Source organism: Oryctolagus cuniculus, chromosome 8 (assembly GCF_051225735.1).
Source record: "Oryctolagus cuniculus isolate XC-2025 breed Fujian yellow rabbit chromosome 8, ASM5122573v1, whole genome shotgun sequence".
Taxonomy (NCBI): Eukaryota; Metazoa; Chordata; class Mammalia; order Lagomorpha; family Leporidae; genus Oryctolagus; species Oryctolagus cuniculus.
In genome coordinates, this window is record NC_142874.1 from 50,668,281 (window position 1) to 50,689,872 (window position 21,592).

The 21,592-nt window shown below is 43.1% G+C and overlaps 1 protein-coding gene and 1 long non-coding RNA gene across 17 annotated transcripts in view; one reads left to right on the plus strand and one right to left on the minus strand.

Moving 5' to 3' along the window:
* GAB1 (GRB2 associated binding protein 1) overlaps positions 1-21,592 on the minus strand; it is a 131,864-nt gene that overhangs the window by 46,817 nt on the left and 63,455 nt on the right. The window lies entirely within an intron of this gene.
* LOC149125011 (uncharacterized) overlaps positions 16,414-21,592 on the plus strand; it is a 56,722-nt gene continuing 51,543 nt past the window's right edge. Inside the window, exons 1-4 of one of the 9 annotated variants that reach the window (XR_016211913.1) lie at positions 16,414-16,898; positions 16,972-17,322; positions 18,623-18,762; positions 20,660-20,706. This is a non-coding gene — a long non-coding RNA (uncharacterized LOC149125011). The other 8 variants (XR_016211912.1, XR_016211909.1, XR_016211910.1 and 5 more) reach the window with 8 other exon arrangements.

The window sequence follows — 21,592 nt, forward strand, 5'->3', positions numbered from 1 at the left end:
CTTAGTTTCTGCTTTGTTCCCAGTTACATGACTGACACCCCTACATCTGAATTTTTTGAGAGCTAGAGTCTTTTTTTTTTTTTTTCATCTTTCTTTTCCCACTGCCTCACTCCAAGTACATCCTCCGTCAATGTCTGCTGAACGTGCAGTCGAAACTCATTTGGGCAAGGATAAAATCGTGAAAGTTCTCACACTGTCCCTGCATTACGGGGATAATGACATGACTGCCATCCGGTCAGCCCATTCAAGCACTATCAGGCATGGGGAGAAGTGTAGAAACAGTAAATCAATTTGTTTTAAAAACTGCAGATATGAGATTTATAAACTTCACATTGAAAGAACTTCATAAAGTACCTTCTGTACTTAAGAAAACCGGATGCATTATTCTGAGGACAAACCTATCATACTGAAGCTAGGTCTTAAGTTAGTCTGATCACACACAAACAGGGTAGAGGTATGTGCATAGTGATAAGAAACTGCAGGGGGCCAGGGCCTCGGCTCACTAGGCTAATCCTCCGCCTTGCGGCACCGGCACACCAGGTTCTAGTCCTGCTCTGGGCGCCGGATTCTGTCCCGGTTGCCCCTCTTCCAGGCCAGCTCTCTGCTGTGGCCAGGGAGTGCAGTGGAGGATGGCCCAAGTGCTTGGGCCCTGCACCCCATGGGAGACCAGGATATGTACCTGGCTTCTGCCATCGGATCAGTGCATCCTGGGAGGCAGTGGGTGATAGCTCAACTAGTTGGGTCCCTGCCACCCTTGTGGGAGACCTGGATTGAGTTCCCAGCTCCTGTTTTCAGTCTGGCTCAGTCTAGGCTGTTGTAGGTATTTGGGGACTGAACTAGGGATGGAAGATCTCTCTCTCTGTCTCTGTCTCTCTCTTTCAAATAAAAAGGAAAGAAATACCTATAGATCCCATGGGAGGGGGTAGTCAAGCCCAGATAGCTTTAAATGTTCAACTGGTGGGGCTGGTGTTATGGCATAACGGGTTAAGCCACCGCCTGCGATGCTGGCATTCCATACAGATGCCAATAAGTCCTGGATGCTCCACTTCTGATCCCTGCCAATGTGCCTGGGAAGGCAGCAAAAGATGGCCCAAGTTCTTGGACCCCTGCACCCACATGAGGGACCCAGATGAAGCTTCTGGCTCTTGGCTTCAGCCTGGCCCAGCCCCTGCCATTGCACCCATTTTGGGGAGAAAACTAGTGGATGGAAGATCTCTCTCTCTCTCCCTCTTTCTAACTCTGCCCTTTCAAATAAATAAAATAAATCTTTTTTAAAAAAGTTCAACAGGTGATTCTAACATACCATTAAGATTAAGAACTCTAAATCCAACCAGTGCACAGAACTGCTACTTAAAAATAGATTTTTTTAAAAAAGGGTCCTTTCAAGTTCCTAATTCTTTATTTGTTAATATTATCTGCTCTGTCTATGCCTTCTCATTTGTAAAAAAATTATTTAATTATTATTTTTTTGTTGGAGAGGCAGAGACAGGAGATCTCCCACCTGCTGGTTTATTCCCCAAATGCTTGCAACAGTGAGACTGGGAGGCAGGAACTTCATCCATGTCCTCCACATGGTAACAGGAACCCAACTACCTGAGCCATCACTGCTCAGGGTCCACATCGGCAGGAAGCTGGAGGCAGAAACCAGTCCCCGGGAACTGAACTCGGGTACTCTCGTGTGGCATGCGTCTTTACCACTAGGCCAAGCGTCTGCCCCAACATCGCCCTATTTTGTCCATAATATTTATCCCACTTGGAACTGTCTTTGAACTGATTTCAAATCCCGTTCATTCTTCAAGATGTTTTTCAACCTTTCCCCTCTGCCCTCGACACCCCTGACAATCAATCTGCTACTAATGTCTCCTGCACTGCTGAGGAGGAAGACATTGGAACAGGCAGTTATTTTACATTTCCAAACTCTCCGAATGCTAATACATTATTTTACCAACTAGACAGCAGCCCCTTGAAAGCTGAAGCCATTCCTTGATTTTTGTTTTTATTTCCGCAGCAGTGCTTCCCATGTTATAGACACACAAAGGCTTGATGAGGTCCTTAAAGTTGGTTACTAATCAGAATGATCACAGAAAGCCACTGAACTACAATGAAAAAGATCTCAAAGAAGAAGACTAACATTGTGTCAAAGTACCAGACAAGGTTCTTCCAAACCACACCTACCTGTCTCGCCTCTCCAGTCTTTCACCAGAATGGCTCCTTTACTCCTCTATGTTTTATGCTTTGTTTTATTTGTGCTCTGAAATACCTCATCTCTCTTACCCAATGAGCTCCTACTCATCCTTTAAGACCTGGTTCTAGACCTTTCTTTTTTTAAAAAAAAAAATTGATCCATTTATTTGAAAGGCAGAGATACACAGAGAAAAGGAGAGAGAGAGGGAGGAAGGGTGGGAAGAGAGAGAGAAAGAGAGAGAGAGAGGAGAATCTTCCATCTGTTGTTTCACTCTCCAAATGGCCGTAACAGCCAGAGTTAGGCTAGACTGAAGCCTGGAAACAGGAGCTCCTTCTGGGACTCCCACAGGTGCAGGGGTCCAAGGACATGAACCATCTTCCTCTGCTTTCCCAGGCCATAGCAGAGAGCTGGATTGGAAGTGGAGCAGCCGGGACTTGAACTGGAACCCATATGGGATGCCGCTCTAGACCATTTTAAAGCATTCCTCAACTTTCCCATTAAGGAATTTGCACTTGCTCTTTGGAGCACTCAGCACTGATCACCTAAGTAGCCGATTAACAAAAGTTTATTTGCTTATAATACCCAAGAGAGACTTCTGTGGAGCAGGTATTTAACCTAGAGGTTAAGACACTTGCATCCCTCACTGCAGTACCTGAGTTGATTCCCTGCTGTGGCTCCTGATGCCAGCTTCCAGCTAACTCGGACCCCTGGAGTCAGTGGTGACAGCTCATGTGGGACACCTGCACAGAGATTCCAGCTGCTGGCTCCCAGCTTTGGCCTTGGCCCAGCCCCAGACATTCCAGGCAACCGGGGAGTGAACTAGCAGATGGGAACTCTGTCTACCTGTCTGTCCCTTTGTCTGGCAAATTAATTAATTAATTAACAAACAAATAAATTACACGAAGGTAAAAGAGTTTATGCCTAGAAATGCCCTACAAAAGAAAGTTATCAATATTAAAAAATCAGGAATGATATGCATAAAATAAAACTACAAAAAATTTATGGAAACATCACTTTCTTATTACTCTGCAATTAGTGAGTGGATGTCTCCTTTTTTTTTTAAATATAGAATTCCGGGATACATCTGGAAGGAGGCTTGCTCAGGAAATGGCTTAGACAAATAAAGCATAGTGACTTTGCTTTACAGACTGGAACTCAGGGGGTTAAAAACAAACAAGCAAGGAAAGCTGGGAACATCATAAACCAAGCAGTACATTTTTCCCTCCCTTCCCTTAAAGTCCAATAGTTACAATATTCATATTGTTTTAATTTTCTTTTAAAGCCATGTAAATTAGTGGTAATATATTCTGATACTTAAACATCTAAAGTAACTACTTTGGGAATTACTTTACCTGTTAAAAATATTACGTGCTCTTATTATTAGTAATAGAGTAAATATAATAAAGAAAAACAAATTAACCATGAAGCTGGGACAAAAGAAAACCATTCGCTTTAAACTACTTGAGTTGTTTTCCAGGAAGCCCCATCTTTTCTCATAGAGCAAAATAAGGAAAAAACAGGCTCGGTGGAAGTTTCCACTGCAGTGGCTCTATCGTTATGATCATCTGTTCCAAACACACACAAGCCTAAAATTTCCTGTTTTCCAACCATTGTCACCATTTTCTAGCCTTGTACTATCTGTGCTAACTTTAGCTTAGTAATATAAACAAAAGAACACACCAAAAATAATGCAGAACAATGCCTAGATGGAGGCTTTCAACCGTTAAAGCTTTTCAATGTAAGAGTTTACATACATAGCCTGGATGAAAACAAGTTAGATGGATATCAAGCAATTCTATAAGAGCAAAAAAATTAAATTTAACTCAGATATAGTAACTGGAAAATTAAGAGAATTCTGAATTATCAGTAATGTATGTAATTTGCTTGTTGAAATCTGCTAAAAACTGGGCATAAGTACAGAATAAACAAAAAGAAGAGCAATAACAAAAACTCCTTCCTATTTAACATAACGCGACATAACCTAAAGCCTCTTCTGGGTTATGGAACTGCTCTGAGGATATGATAAATTAGTGTAACTTTTTCTCAGAAAAAGGCACCTAAGGAATAATGTACCCAGTTCCAGGTTCCCAGGACTCCCATGGCTCACGTCACGGACCCCTGAAACAGGACTTCACTTTAATACTGCCTACCATAGGCAACAGCTTGGTATGCGACTGGGCTGACCTAGACCCCAACCAGGGAAATTCAGTTATTGAAGCTCCACAGGAGAGTGGATCACCTCATGACAGCTCACGTAGGTTTTCACTTGTAAATACTATTTCATTTTTTTCCATCATATTCCCAATTGTTGGGGCTACCCTAACTCTGGGGATTTTTCAGTCTTCCCAACCCTAACCAGGAGAGGCTGGAGAGATGCAGGAGCCTAGCTGGGAATAAATAAAATAAGCACGCAGAGTTCTGTATGAGTAGGACGGAGGCCTTGGAGGCAGTGTAGCTCCAGGTGCACTGACAAGGAAGCCCACCTGCCTTGGGTTATTTGGATCCTTTTCCTAGTACCACATACAAAGAGTCAGTGAGCTCAGGTGAGGATGTGAGCAGTCTACTTATTTTATTTATTAAAGATTTATTTATTTATTTGAAAGGCAGAGAGAGAGAGAAAACAGGGGGGAGGAGGAGGGGAAGGGGAGGGAAGGAGGGGAGCAGGGACAGAGAGAAGGAGATGTGTATTCACTGGCTCACTCCCCAAATGTCCACAACAACCAGGGCTGGGCCAGGCCGAAGCCAGGAGCAGGGATTCTATCCAGGTCTCCCACATGGGTGGCAGGAACCCCAAGTACTTGGGCCATCATCTGCTGCCCCCCAGGATGCGCATCAGCAGGAAGCTGGACCCGAAGTGGAGGTGGAACTCACTCCTGGTACTCCTATGGGTTGCAGGCATGCCAAACGGTGCATTAACCACTGGGTCACAATGCCTGTCCCTACTCCAACTTTTCAGATAAGTTTTTGGCTTGATTCTGTCCTAGACAAATGACAGTTGGAGTTTATATGCAATACAGTCTGTTAAGAGACTTGGAATGGGAGTTGCACTAGTGAAGAACAAGTACCTGGCTCTGCCTTGTGTGTATCTCCCTAAGAACCTCTGGAGGCAGTGGTGATGCAAATGTCCAGGCAGACTCCTCCCAGTTTAGCTGACTACTGCAAAAAATCAAGAGGCATAAGCCATGTAGGATCTCTGTCTTTGATGTGTTGTACTATGCGAATTAACAGTAAAACTACTACTCAAACAGTACTTTATACTTTATGTGTCTTTGTGGGTGCAGTCTGTTGAAATCTTTACTTAGTATATACAAAGTTGATCTGTATATAAAGATAATTGAAAATGAATCTTGATGAAGAATGGGATGGGAGAGGGAGTGGAAGATGGGATGGTTGTGGGTGGGAGGGTGGTTATGGGGGGAAAAAGCCGCTATAATCCAAACATTGTACTTTGGAAATTTATATTTATTAAATAAAAGTTAAAAAACAAAACAAAAAAGAGGTATGAGCATTATCATGCACTCCAAATGTGCTCATAGTTATTGAGCTATTAGTCCATTTCTAGTAATTTCACCTAAGGAAATAATGCAAAATACAGCCAAGTACATAGGTCCCAAAATATTCCACACAATGTTGTTTCTGATAGTAAATGTCTGAAACAAACTAATTATTCAACAGAAGGCAGAACAACCAAAGCTCCCAGTTTTCCCAGGACTGTCCCAGTGTTAGCACTGAAAAGCCCACATCCTGGGAAACCTCTCAGTCCTGGGCAAGTGAGGATAGTTGGTCACAGCCGGGAATTGTGTACATGAATTATGACATATTCCCATAAAGACATCTTACATAGCCATTAAGATAATGGTTAGAAATGACATTTTCAAGATTTTTTTTTCCTCCCACAGATTACAAAATTTCCAAAACATCAGAAACTTATCTTTTCCACTTGGAGTAAGTGGACTGTGGTGCAAAGGAATGCTGGCCACACCCTCCTTTCTGGGTGATCTGGCTCCACTGTCGCCGACTGCTCCAGGGTGCCTGCTGCACCTTGTGCCAGACTCCACCACTGTGCTGCCTCTAACACACCAGTCAGTTCTTTGCTCTTGCGAGACCCTGTCTTATTCCTCCTTGATCTAAGTGCTTAACGTAGTGTACAGCAGGCAAGAAGTTGGTGGCTAAAAGGTATGCACGGTTTCTGCTACCTGAATAAATGAACAAATGAACAAATGTTTTCTGGGGACCCTGATGATACGGTGGGTCCCTGTTCTTCACTAACTAGGTCTCAGGTGGAATGGATGATGCATAAACCATCAGTGGGCTTTCCTGTTGCTGTCAGGAGGTCAGCCATGGACTCTTCCAAACTTCCGCCCACCCAAGGCTCAGTAACCAAAAAGTAAAACCTATTTAAAGATCAAGTCCGTATGAACCCTGGGATCCAAACCACGCCAATGTGCCAGTATTAGCAGTCTATAACTTCATACAGGATTATGAGAACATCCATATATTTTAGCTGATTTAAGTTAAGATTTTTATGGATAGTTACATAGCTTTCCTCTAACATACAACTCATCATTCTTGCCTGTGTGTGTGTGTGTGTGTATGTGTGTGTGTAATGACCTTCTGGGCTTTCACAAAATTGAATGTAACGTCATTATGGATGATAAGAACAAAATGTCATATGCTATGAAGTATGATGTCAATGAACATGTTCAAATGAAATCAAGAAATGAGGCGTTTACTTAAATATTGTGGTTAACGTGTTGGGAAACTGATACCTCATCTCAAAGGCACAAAATCTTCCCATGCAGCTATAAATTCTAGTTGTAATTTTATCACTGTTCAATGGTCTTCGCACTGACTGTCACTGGAGCTCCTAGCCACCTGTGCTGGCTCTGCAGTACTTGAGAAGTGGCTGGTGCAACAGAAATGGATTTTCTAATTTATTTAAAGATATGGGGGGAGGGCGTGGAGGAAAAGGGGGAGCAGTGTTGTGATACAGTAGACTAAGCCTCTGCCTGTAGTGCCAGCATCCCATATGGATGCAGGTTCATGTCTCAGCTGCTTCTCTTCTGGTCCAGCTCTCTGCTCATGACCTGAGAAAGCAGTGGAGGATGGCCCAAGTGTTTGTGCCCCTGCACCCTGTAGGAGACCTGGAAGATGCTCCAGGTTCCTGGCTTTCGATCAGCCCAGCTCTTCCGATTGTGGCCATTTTGGGAGTGAACCAATGGATGGAAGACCCCTCCCCCATCTGTAAGTCTATCTCTCAATAAAATCTTTTTTTTTTTTTTTAAAGTGTATTTATTTATTTTAAAGGCAGAGAGAAAGAGGGAGGTCTTCCATCTGCTGGTTCACTCCCCAGATGGCCACAATGGCCAGAGCTGCGCTGATCTGAAGCCAGGAGCCAGGAGCTTTTTCTGGGTCTCCCACACGGGTGCAGGGGCCCAAGGACTTCGGCCATCTTCTACTGCTTTCCCAGGCCATAGCAGAGAGCTGAATTGGAAGTGGAGCAGCTGGGACTCAAACCGATGCCCAGAATCGCAGGTGGCGGTTTTACCCACTACGCCACAGCACCGGCCTCAGCAAATACATAAAATCTTTTTTTTTTTTTTTGACAGGCAGAGTGGACAGTGAGAGAGAGAGAGACAGAGAGAAAGGTCTTCCTTTGCTGCTGGTTCACCCCACAATGTCCGCTGTGGCCAGTGCACCACGCCGATCCGAAGGCAGGAGCCAGGTGCTTCTCCTGGTCTCCCATGGGGTGCAGGGCCCAAGCACTTGGGCCATCCTCCACTGTACTCCCGGGCCACAGCAGAGAGCTGGCCTGGAAGAGGGGCAACCGGGACAGAATCCGGTGCCCTGACCGGGACTAGAACCTGGGGTGCCGGTGCCGCAGGTGGAGGATTTAGCCTATTGAGCCGCAGCGCCGGCCACATAAAATATTAAAAAAAAAAAAAAAAAAAAAAAAAAAAAACAATGTTAGTTGCATGTGGTTAGAAAGTGGCAGCTGTGCAGTACAGGCCTTTTAAAAATGTTTATTTTTTATTTTACTTGAAGGACAGAAAGAGAGAAAGAGATTTTCCATCCTCTGGTTCACTCCTCAAATGCCTATGACAGCCAACAATGGGTCAGGCTGAAGCCAGGAGCCCACGACTCTGTGTGGGTCTCCCATGTGGGTTGCAGGGGCTCAAGCACTTGGGCCATCGTCTACTGCCTCCAGATGCATTAGCAGGAAGCTGGTTCGGAAGTGGAGCAGGTAGGACTCAAGTCAGCACTCTGATATGGGATGCAGGTGTCAGAAGCAGCAGCTTAACCTGCTGTGCTGCAGCGTCTGCCCAGGCAGTTCAGTGTTAAAGTCTATGTCTTCAACTTAAGGGAGAGGCAGTGAAAAGGTGAAAAGAATGAAGCTCTTAATAATAAAATTCACAATGAATACTTACTGTGTATTATTAGTGTAAACTCTTATGCCTGAGATTCTGCCAAGTACATGGACCTGTCTTTTGATTTCACTGTGTTCCACAAACTCTTTACCCCACAAATGCATATCACCTATGTTACTATTGCCATTATTTGCAAAAGAACATGCTTAATTCAGTGCATCAATGACTTTGAAAATAAATTCAATAACAACCTAAAAGTTTAAAAACGCATATTCCAGAGGCTGGTGTTGTGGCATAGCAGGTAAAGCTGTTGCCTGGTTCACTGGCATCCTTTATGGATGCCGATTTGTGTCCTGGATGCTCCACTTTTGTTCCAGCTCCTTTCTGATGTGCCTAGGACAAAGCAGCAGAGGATGGTCCAACTGCTGGGGCCCTTGCCACCCACATGGGAGACACAGATGAAACTCCTGGCTTCAGCCAGGCTCAGCCTTAGCCTTTGCAACCACTTCTGGAGTGAACCAGTGGGGAAGGAAGATCTCTCTGTCTCCCCCTCCTTCAAACAAACAAATAAATCTTTTAAAAAATATATCACCCATAAAACCAATAGATTTCTAAATTCTATTTCCCTTTCAGTTATCCAATCCAAAATAATTACCACTGGGGTAGAACTAGTGTGAGTTTCCAGCAAAACAAAGAAAAATATTCCCATTTTCTCCTCTAAGTTTCTCAGTGAACATTCAAAATTTATAGTGAAATAAAACACTGCTATATTAAGAATTGGAACACAGTTCAAAAACAACACTCTTGTATTGAGAACTAGAGGAAAAGCACTGAAATGTCACAAAAACAAATTTCAAATTTCCATAATTACATTTAGATGTAATAAGCCAAAACAATGCTCAGTATCATTTTCTTTTGAACATAAAACTCAGTCTAAAGCTTCCAGAACAAAGACATGTGGCAATGAAAAATTTCTTAGAAAGACCTTAATTTTCAAAGAGATAAATTATGCACCCTGGAGTCACTGACTAAAAAACCCATTAAGTCCAACAGGCCAGGACAAATAAGGTCATCCAGAGAGAGCTAAGTACAAAATTGAACACAAGACAAAAATCACTGCACAGATCGTGAAGTCAAGATCTTCAGTGTGCAGGAGGAAGGCTTAGCCTAAGGCTGCTGCTGCTGCTGCTGCTGTCCTCTCTCCCTCGCCTCCCCTAGAGGCTGGGGGAGGCGTCCACACTCACAAAACATTTGATTTCTCATCCATGCTTCATGCAAATAATGATCTCATCGCACAAGAAAAGCCGTTGACCATTTACCTCTTTTCCTTTTCAACAAATCCAAGTGCTATCCTGCTCACTTTCTGGTGTGCTGGCCCTACAGTGAGCCCCGTTCTCTCTTTCCTGTCAACCTTTTATCTCCTCTATGCCACTCAAGCCTCATAACCTTTGGCCCACAGGAAGTAGATTCAATGGACTGAAAATGACAGGGACTGCAGGGACTTGTGTTCATATGCTTTAATGCTTGGGGACTAGGAGACAAGGGATGGAGGAAAGAGAAGTCAGGCAACTGCTGTGCCCAAGGAATGACAGTGTCATTTAACAGAGCTCAGCTGATCTTGAACTCCATGCAAAGCTGGTAAAATTCTTACCCAAGTTATACAGTTATACAAGTTGAAAAATGAAAAAAAGCACCCTCAGTATAGTAATACAGTCACTGACATCCAGATCTCCCAGATGCTGTGGACACAAGAGAACCTGCACACTCATCTGCTTAACCCAGGGTACAAGCCCTGTGAGACAGGCAGTCATTCACCAAGCGCTGGCATCTGAGGCAGCAGGGGACAACCGAGTGTCTGACTTGCCAACTTGGAAGTTCACTAAAGTCTGTAAAAGCTAAAAATAACCACACAAACATGTTTACGGCATTTTAAAAATACAGGATCCACAAGGGTCCTCTAAATATAAACCTTGAGTTTGGAGCTCAGAGGTTGGCTTTGGGTTTTCAGAGATGTCATCAGGACATCCCACATTTCACCACAGAAATTCACATTTCGGTATTTGACCTTAAATACACAATTGCTGGTATTGAACTAGGGAAGAGGAGAGGTGGATTTGGGATGGGGAAGAAGGCAAGCAGGAAAGAAGAAGATGGTACCACTCCCCCCATTTAATGAGAGGGCTTCAGAGTGCCACAAACCCCCAGTTCCTCGTGGTAAGGCCTGACCTTCATGGAATTCAGAACAAGGGGACATCCTGTCTGTATTTTTCCACTCGACAAGTGCCCTCGTCACTCCAGCGGTCCCTTCTCTCTTCTCATCCCCAAAGCTGTAGATGCTGCTGCAATAGACAACTGTAGATATGAAGGCAAGTGGAACACAGACACAGGTGCACAAGTCCCCTCCACCCTGGCTGGTACATTAGTTTGGGCAAGTTGAAGGCAATTCTTAATTCTTGATCTGTTCCTAAAAAGTGACAGAAGTCTAATCAAACAGGGGGAAAAAATGTTCCAACTAAAAACTGTGAAGCTCACACCAGCAGGAATGCTTAGAGCAGCTGGACTAAGACTATGAAGGAATCAGTGGCGTATTTTATTAGTATAGGAAACCAGTCTATTTGGCTTCTATAAATTATGTAAGATCATTCTTTGGTATTAGTTTTTGGCTGTATTGATTTAAATTTTATTTTCTGACTTTAATTCTAAGAAACTTCAGGGTCCGGCCTTGTGGCATAGCTGGTAAAGCTGCCACTTGCAACACTGGCATCCCACATGGACTCTGGTACTAGTCCCAACTGCTCCACTTTCAATCCAGCTCCCTACTCACGGCCTGGGAAAAGCAGTGGAAGATGGCCCAAGTCCTTGGGCCCTTGCCACACATGTGGGAGACACAGATGAAGTTCCTGGCTCCTGGGTTTGGCCTAGCTCAGCCCTGGCCATTGCAACCATCTGGGGAGTAAACCAGTGGGTGGGAGATCTCTCTCCCTCTCTCTCCCCCTCTCTAATTCTTTCAGATAAATAAATAAGTCTTCAGAAAAAAATAAGAAACCCTAAAAATTTAGCAGCTGTTGGGGTGGGTGCTGTGGCACCAGCAGGTTGAGCTGCCTCTTGGGATACCCCTCCATCCTCCCATATCAGAGTGCCTGGTTCCCTGGCTACTCTGCATTTCTGAACCAGCTTCCTGCTAAGGTGCTTGGAAGGCAATGGATGACGGCCCAAGTGCTTGGGCCCCTTTTACCCATGTGAGACACCCGGTTGGAGTTCCTGGCTCCTGGCTTTGTTGTGGCCTAGCCTGGCTGTGCAGGCATTTGGAGAATGAAACAGCAGTAGAGAGCTCTCCCAGCCACAACCTGTTTTCTCCCTACAACTCCTGGCCCTGTCGCTCTGCCTTTCAAATAAATAATAAAAATAATTTAGCAATTCTTAAAGAGATAAGATAGAAAAACCTGCTGCAACAGGCTAAGTCTTATATGTCTTAAGCTTCAAATGTCTGTGCCCCTTAAAGTACTGTGGTAGAATCTGTATTTCTGAAGGTTGTTCGCTATCCAAGCAAAGTATTCTCGAGAACAAACTGTGCAAGTAGATATAGCATTTTAACCAATTTATTCTTAGTAAACTATTAGCAATAACAAAGTCAACTGAAAAGTTAGGGAGAAATTATTCACAATCCAGCTACTATTAAAGACATGTTTTTTCTTTATATTCTCATGTAATCTTAATTCATATACACACATAAAGTAGCTGGTTTTTAAAATAAAGGCAAATGCATCTCTGCTTTCATGAGTGACATTTCTAGCCTTCTGCGGCAGGTTTAAAATTTCAGTTCATTAATTTTTCACGGCCTGTGATTTTCTTCCAGGTCTTGCTTACCACGCCTGGATTATGAGGGGAAAGATGAGGCCCTGCCTGAAATGCTTTTTGAAACCCAATGAAGAAAATGGATTTAGTACTGTAAAAACTGAATATATTCATTTACCACAGGCCTTCTAATTAAGCAGAGCATCCTAGACACATTCTGGTGATTAAGACATTTAGTTATAACTCAAAGAATGTCCTGTTAGGCCTTGACCAACTTGGTGCGTAAGCAGTTGATGATCTAAGCAAATAACAACTAAAACAACGCACAGTCCTCTCAACTGCAATGCAATCACCTTGCTTCCCAGCACAGGGACTGGAATCTCATACTATATAAGTAATTTACTAAACCTAACAGATGAAGAATAATTCCTTGGAAAAAAAAACTCTCAATAATCAATTTGTTAGGCTTTACCACCTGAAGATTTGTGAGAATAAACACCTTTCCCCTCAGCCATTTAAATGTTCATAGCTGAAAAATCAAAAAAGACTACACAATCTACTTACAGTTATCTACAATGAACAAAGAATGGTTTATTCCAAAAACAGATAGGACATTGGGAGGAGAAACAAAACATCTCTGTTTAAAATGAACTGAGCTTTAAGAAAGAAATAAAAACAAAAGCACCACCTTGTTCAATTCGTTGAAGAATTGACAGTGACAAGGCAAAGCAGTGCCATTTTCATTTGAAGATAACGCAACCCCAGGATGGCAGGGCAGATAACTTTCTGGTAACTGGACTGATTTTGCCAGAGCAAAGACAAAAGAAGAGAGAAAAGCCCCATCTTTAGAAAGCCTTCTAGAACTACACAAGTTAAAAGCTAGGGCTTCATCTCCCACAACCTATGCCCGACTCCAAACCCATCTAACATTCTAATCGGTAGGAGAAGCTTGAAAAAATAATCAGAAATAAAAACTACCCAGCACTGTAGCTATCAAGCATTCCTTCCGCTTCCTCTCACAGCCCGGGCTGCTCCTCCCACCAGAAGCTTCTAGGGCAGCCAGCACCAGCCATTTGTTTTCACTCAGTCTCCTAGGCTCTTTCCCTCCACGGCTCTGCTCTCAAAACCTCACACACACACACACACACACACACACACACACAATGCCTGACAAACAGGCTCCGAGCAGTGGGAATGAAGGAGTGAGGGTGCAGGTGTGCAGCGTAAGATGAACCCTACAGCAATCATCATTATCGTCATCAAGAGGCAATCGGTTAGTGCTCATTATGAAGTGGTCTGATGGGGGACATCCCAGAAAAGCAAAGGAAGGACTGTGACAATGAACTGAAGATTTACCATCAAACTTGTGTCAGTGTATTTACATTTTAAATGTAGAGAGAAAAGCAGACCCCAAACCACTCCAGATGCTATCATGTGAAACACAACTAAGTAGAAAACCCTTCCCCCAAGATTTGCAGGAACATAAACGAGCCATAAGAGGTTCAGTTCTTGCTTCTCCATTCTTTTGTCCGCCCCCTAGTGGAGCGGTAATGAGTAAATGAACTTTTAAAAAGGCAGCCACTATAAAAATCTGGGGAAACAAAGCAGCACAAGAGAACAAGACAAAACAGCCCACAGAGGGGATTTTGAACTTGTACCAAATCAGACAGCCAAGCACGAGAAGGTAGCTTCTGAATTCCTATTAAATACTTTTGTCTAAATGACAAAGCTGTGGTTTCAGCTTGGGTAGGTTAACTATTTCCTTAAGCACCTTTGGACTTTTGAACACAACCTCTTAAGGAAGCACCGACACCTAGACTGCGTCTAGGTGGTTTATGGCTTTCTTAATATTGAAGTAAACAAAACTGATGGGCCAACTGACGTGCTCTGGCCACTTTATTTTTGGTTTTCAGACGTTCTAGACATGCGTAAGTAAAACAGAACCATTTCCACAAAGACGACTCTGGCAACCCAAGAATTCATTTCCACAGGAGTTGCAGTCAAGAACAGGTAAAGTGAAAGAAAGACTGGTCTGGGAATGGCGGGCGTGGCTGGGTGACTCCTCTGGGAAGATCCCCGGGAGGATCTTTCTGTCTAGGAGGGGCGGGGGCTTTGCCTATGACTTCATCAGCAGCCACAGCCGACTCTCCTATAACCAGCAGCTCATTTTACACCTGAGTTTCACAGTAACACACACACTTCTTTAAATACCAAGATGAGACACACATAGGTGAACAACCCATCAATGACACATTTGCAAGACGGCCAACCAGAGGGTTCCAAACGGCACACACTGAGCGAAACTTTACAAAGTGATTCCTGGAGGGGGCGATTCAAGTGATGGGCAGTTTCTGGGCTTCAGTGACTCAGTCGCTTTGTTTCTTAATTTCTACAACCACCACAATGCATTACTACTTATGACTGTGATAAATAAAATTACCTTGGGAGAGGCAGTTCCAGATTTCCTCCTATATCTAAGGACATCTAAAAACTATGCCTGCATAGTTGGAATGCTGCTTTTCAGAGCCGTGTTAAAATCAAAGGAGATAATTCATATAAAAATACTCTGAAATGAATATAAAGGCACTCAAATAGAGTTTACCTAATGATCATTTCACACCTTCTGTGAAGTGCATTAGTATGGTAATTTTGGTAGGTACTAAAAGCAGTTAGCATCAGTGACTTATGACTATGGGTTGTGCAGCATCAGCTTGAAAGATTCAACAGCTTTTAGCCTAAATCGGGGCAGATGAAGTATTCCAAGGTTTATTTTAATAAGCAAACGCTCAGGGACACTGAACTTCCACTTTTCTGTCCTCAGACTGTTGTAAATGCTAGGAAAGGTAGGCGAGACAGACAGAGAGAGCTGACGTTCGTCTTCTGTTGTTCATTTCTTTCCCTTTGGGCAAAATCTGAGCCACAGGAAGTATCGAGAAACACAGAAGAGAATTCCTATTCCTGTCATGCTTTTGCCAATGTCTCTGTTGTTCCTCAGATCTCTACCAGAAAAGGCAAATTTCAACCAAAGACTTTCAAGTGACGTGTTACTATCCTCAAGGTTCCTATGCCAAGAGGAAGGAGGTGATTCCCCAGCTCCCTGGATTTGGACATGGATTCTTGAGTTCAGTTTTATCCCTTATCTGTTGTACTGCCAAACTATTCATAGAGGGTAAAACAACTCAAATAATTCACTTTCTTTAAATCTACTATATTAAGACAGTGATGTCACCACTAAGTTTTAAATACACTAACATTATGATATAATTCTTAAAGCATGCTTATAGATCTAATTTAATGTCTTGGAATCTGTTCAAATTATTCATTAAAACGAGTAACAAGGAACACAACAATAAAGCAGCAGCTGTTGCATTTGTATATTGGATTTGCAGTGTGTAGTGTATTTATAGTTAAACAGAGCAAAATGGGCTACTCAGGGAAAGAATCACTCCCACTGCCAAATAATTAATTATATTGTAAATATGAGTGGAGTGTAGTATCATTATCAAAGAATTAAGTTTATATAAGCAGTATTAGCTTTTCTGTGTGCTCCAATTAAACTTACAGTTTCAATTACAATTTTTAATCGTATTTATTATGTTTCTGCTGACCGGTTTAGCATCTTTTTTTTCTAACCACACTGTAAACAAGTTGAGGCCAGGGACCCTGTTTGCGTCACTACTGTCCACTGAGATCCCAGCACATTACAGGAAAAAACAGGTGCTCAATGCAAATGGGTTATGTTAAATGTTCTATCAAGTTCCTATCTGTAGGAGGTTAAAACATCATATGGTTCAGACGCGCTTATCAGGCAACACAACATCCCAGCCCAGGCATCCACACCCCCAGTTCTACTCTAAAGAGAAGCTGGTCGTGGTGGAGTCTGCTTCCTAACTCCTGCTGGCTAGCCTTTGTCCTCCTCCTCCTCCTCCTCCTCCCTGTTTCATTTCACTCTACCCTCTCTGTGTCTGGGGAGGATTGGGTTTATTTATTCCCCTCCATTCCCAATTTCCAGGAGTGGCCACAGTCATCCCTAGCCAGAGTGCCCCCAGGTGGTCACCCATTGTTCCAGCCCTCACTGGGCTTGTTTACAATGTTTACAATTAGCCAGTAATTGGGGCCAGTAGGTGAAGCCGCCACCTGCATTCCATATGGAACCCAGGTTCCAATCCTGGCTGCTCCCCGCTAATGTGCCTGGGAGAGCAGCAGAACCTGGCCCAAGAGCTTCAGACCTTGCCACCCACGTGGGAGAGCAGAAGAAGCTCCTGGCTTCCACCTGGCCCAGCCCTGGCCGTTGCAGCCATTTAGGAAGTGAACCAGAGGATGGAAGATCTCTCTCTCTCTGTTTCTCCCTCTCTCTCTCTCACTGTAACTCTGCCTTTCAAATAAATAAATAAATCTTCATAAGTTAGCATTTCTTATTTCTTCCTCTGTTCATCAACCCTAAGAGTGTCAGGACCCTGACCTAAACCCAGGTGACGGCACAGTAAGCAACTCTTTTAAGAAGATCTCCCTTTGATTCATCTGGGAGGGATTCGGTTTCTTATCATAAGGTAACTGGAGGAGACACCTCATGTTTCCAAATAATACGCTTACATATGATTTATCATTTTTTTTTTTTGACAGGCAGAGTGGACAGTGAGAGAGAGAGACAGACAGAGGTCTTCCTTTTGCCGTTGGTTCACCCTCCAATGGCCGCCGCAGCTAGTGTGCTGCGGCCGGCGCTTTGTGCTGATCTGATTGCAGGAGCCAGGTACTTATCCTGGTCTCCCATGGGGTACAGGGCCCAAGTACTTGGGCCATCCTCCACTGCACTCCCTGGCCACAGCAGAGAGCTGGCCTGGAAGAGGGGCAACCGGGACTAGAACCCAGTGTGCCGGAGCTGCAAGGTGGAGGATTAGCCTACTGAGCGGCACTCTTAGACACCGTCTACCGGAGACCTGCCTGGAAAGCTCACTTCCCGCCCTTTCTGTCAAGGTAATGATATCACCTGCTTCAGCCTTAGCACATGGGCCTTGTTCATCCCCTTAGGGTACATCCTCTACAATTCCTGGAGCAGTTAATTTGCATCGTCTTCCTTCATCTTGCCTTACATTCTTCTGTACCTTGCCTAATCCACCTCTGTACCTATAAACCACCAAGGTGGGTAATATTTATATTTTGTTCTATAATTAGCTCAACTGTCTATGGTTTTTTTTTTTCACTCTAGAGATTAAGTCAAAAAGTTTAAAATCAAGAAACAGCATTTACACTACCATGACCATGGATGTCCTAAGCAGGGGTAGGATTACACTTGCTTCTCTACTTCTCAGGGTCACCACCCTGTGCCTCTTGATGGAGAATGCTCTCCCGGGGTCAAGTTCCAACAGATTCTCTTTTTTTCAGCTCATCAACTGCCTTATTAGATCTTCAGCTAAGCTTTTCATTACACTTCCTGTTTTATTAACCCACCCCTTCCCTGGGCCCCTTGCTGCAATCTCCCCTGATCCCAATCCCCTTCTCCATTCAGGAATGGGTGCTGACATCTTGCAGTTACCTACAGGGCTCTCCAAGGTAGGTCCACCCATTGCTGCACTCCATGCCTCTCTTTCTCAGCTTACTCCTCCTTTTGTTACATCCCAGGCCTAGGAAAAGGTATGCTCTAAAGAATAGAGACAAGCAGAGTGGCTAGAAATAGTGTTTCTTCATTTACTTCTATCTGAACAAACACAGCTTCAAAAACTAGCAGCATCTTAGAATAAAGGGAACAAAAGTTTAAAGCTCTCTCAAACATTTGGGGGGTTTGAGAATTATCTTACCATTCATCATTTCAGTCACAAAAACACTAATCCATGAAAACAGGAGTTTTAGGTTCAACTTCCCTTTTATGTTCTCAAACGCATACCTGTTAAACATAATTTATTCTAAATTTAAAATGCTCTTTGTAGCACAAGGATCTCTAAACTGATATCCACTACCAACCTACATGCATCAGGGAAGGAGACTTTGAATTACAAATGATGAACTATATTTGGTCTGTTTATTCATTAAAAATATCTGAGCAGCTGCCTGTGTCACTATTGCCACAGGAGGGACAACAGTTCAAGAAAACTTAAATTTTAGTGAGGAAGGACCAAAAAAAAAAAAAAAAAAAACCACCAAGTACATTGATTTTGGAATTCTGTAACTGCTATTAAGGAAAATTCAAGTTGATTGGAAGTTGTCACCTTACCTAATCAACCCAAAGGAGGAGGGTGGGGAACTGTTCTAACGCCATCCATAAAATGTCTTTTCCTAGACTTGAGCCAACACCATTCTTAATACAGTCCCTCTGGGCAGCGGCAATTATCAAGCTCTTAGGAGCCGATCCTGGGAGCCCATGGGCTTGAAAGCTCTTCAGTCGTCCTCTCAAACATCTCCATCAGCTAACAAGATGAGGTAATCAATGTGCGGCTTCACTGTGTAATCTCCACGCAAGGCCATTACTTCAGTCCCCTGCCATCATCAAATACCCATCCTGGAACACTCATACTCCAGTCCAATAGCCATCAACACAACAATCCAAGTAAAAAACAAGGAAAAAGAAAACAGAATTATACTTCATTACATTATTTGTTTTTTAAACATTTTCAATATTTTTTTAGAGCTATGTATGTTCTTCCCCTACTTGAAAGAACAAGTAGAACAAATAGAGGTATCAGAGATGAAGTATTTTGGAATTCAACAAATAATGATGATGACTAGGGCAAGTGGTTAAAGGGAATAGAAGTGCTGTGTCCTAAAAAATATATGTGGACACTTCAAAAAGTTCAGGGAAAAATGGAATTAAAAGATAAATTTTGGTGCGAAATGCTGAAATCAACATATATGAGGGGCTATCAAAGTTCAGTGAGAATGTGTGTTATGAAAATACTACATACAGATTTCTGTTCTTTTTGCACTCAAATTTATCTCTTAATTCCAATTTACATGAACTTTTTGAAGTACCCTCATGCTAAATGATGATTATGTATACATATGTGACAGATTTTTCTGGGGAATATACCTTATATATAATGTACAGTAAACATTGACTGAATGCTGAAACTTTTTTTGTGCAATAAAAATGAACCAAAGGAGCCACAGCTTCCTTCAGATGGGAGGAATTAAATGTACACACAGAATAACTGAGGTGGATTCCCAAGGGATGTCAACACTGAGCATCCTGGACAAACCTCCAGCCTGCCTTTTGATCTAAATCTTCCTCCTCCTCTGCTGTCTTATTCTTGTTTCCGAATCCTTCTAATATTATTTCTCTTCTATGTCTCTTATTTCTATTTTATTTCCTCTTAGGTTTGTCCTAAGCACATAGAAGAATTTTTATGTGCTTTTTTTAAAAAGGATTGATTGTCCTTTTTTTAACTTAAAAAGCAGCTAGCACTATTTTTCTTTTGATGTGCTCAAGCAACTTCTACATTTGAGTGAACTTCTGTTTTCACTTTTTTCAGGAATGTAGGCTCCATTAAAAAGAAAATGGTCCTCCATTCTTTTTTTTTTTTTTTTTTTTTTTTTGACGAATAGAGTTAGACAGTGAGAGAGAGACAGAGAGAAAGGTCTTCCTTCCATTGGTTCACCCCCCCCCCCCCCCAAAATAGCTGCTACGGCCAGCGCTGCGCCGATCCGAAGCCAGTAGCCAGGTGCCTCCTCCTGGTCTCCCATGCGGGTACAGGCACCCAAGCACATGGGCCATCCTCCACTGCCCTCCCGGGCCACAGCAGAAAGCTGGACTGGAAGAGGAGCACCCGGGACTAGAACCCGGCACCCATATGGGATGCCGGCACTGCAGGTGGAAGATTAACCAAGTGAGCCACGGCACCAGCCCCAATCCTCCATTCTTGACACAGAAATCAGAAAATGCTTTTTGAGATATTGGACATTCAAGAGTTGAAAGCAAGAACTAGTTTATGAACTTTCAAGACTTTTTTCAAAAGACTGTTATTATTAGTAATAATAATAATTATGAGCATTTATTGAGTACTCATTAAGTACCAGACATTGTTCTATAGACTTTACACATTAGCCTAACCCTCACCACAACCCCATGTGATAGACACTATAATTATTCCCATTTATAGATGAGAAAACAAGTCCCAGAGAGATTAAGTAACTTGCCCAGAGTCATACTGGATATGGCAAAGCCAGGTCTTGACACAACCAATGCAGTCTGGACCAGGAGCCCATACCCTTAATCTGTGATGGTGGCTGCAAACATTTTTGTAGAGTCCAGTTGTGAATATTTAAGGCCTTGTAAGCTACCCAGGGCTTCTTTCTCATTTCCTTCTTTTTCATTTAACAGTCCTTCAAAAATGTGACGAAGCTTCTTGGACAAAACCACGCCCACAGGTCAGAGGTTGTTGACCCATGTTCTAAAATTTTATTATTTCATATGAGTCAGTCTACTACTTGTCATGTAAACAAATTCAGACAGAAGCAAAAGCAAGATTCTAGATAAACAGGCTTACAATTTATGGCCAGTGAATACGCACAAGCTTTCAATCATTGAGTAACCATTGAAACAATACAGGTGAAGAAAATGCAAAATCAAAATCAGAGAATTGCAAGTGGGTTATGGACAAATCCAAGGACATTCAGCTCATAGATGTGACCCAGGAGCAATTACTGCTAATGGGAAGTAATAAAAATAAATCTCAGTGAGCTTCAACAGTCAAGTGTTTCAACAGTAAAAAGTCCTCTACTTTATTTGATGGACACAGTAACTACTATATAATCTGTTCCCTGATGGATAACGGCATCTGAATACTGAAGAAATGCCACCTTCCTCAAAGTCCCTTATAAATACTACTTAGCAGTTACATTCTCAAGATGTTGATCCTCTTCAATGTTAGAAACAGAAGACGGGGCCAGCACTGTGGCACACTAGGCTAATCCTCTGCCTGGGGTGTCAGCATCCCCTATGGGTGCCAGTTCAAGTCCCGGCTGCTCCTTTTCCAATCCAGCTCTCTGCTGTGGCTTGGGAAGGCAGTAGAAGATGGCTCAAGTTCTTGGGCCCCTGGAAGAAGCTCCTGGCTCCTGGCTCCGGCAGTTGCTAAGTGGGAAACTAAGCATTTCTATGTATGTATATATAAAACTATACATTACGGGGGCTGACACTGTGGCGTAGCAGGTAAAGCCACTACCTGCAGTGCCGGCATCCCTTATGGTCGCCGGTTCAAGTCACAGCTGCTTCACTTCCGATCCAGCTCTCTGCTATGGCCTGGGAAGGCAGTAC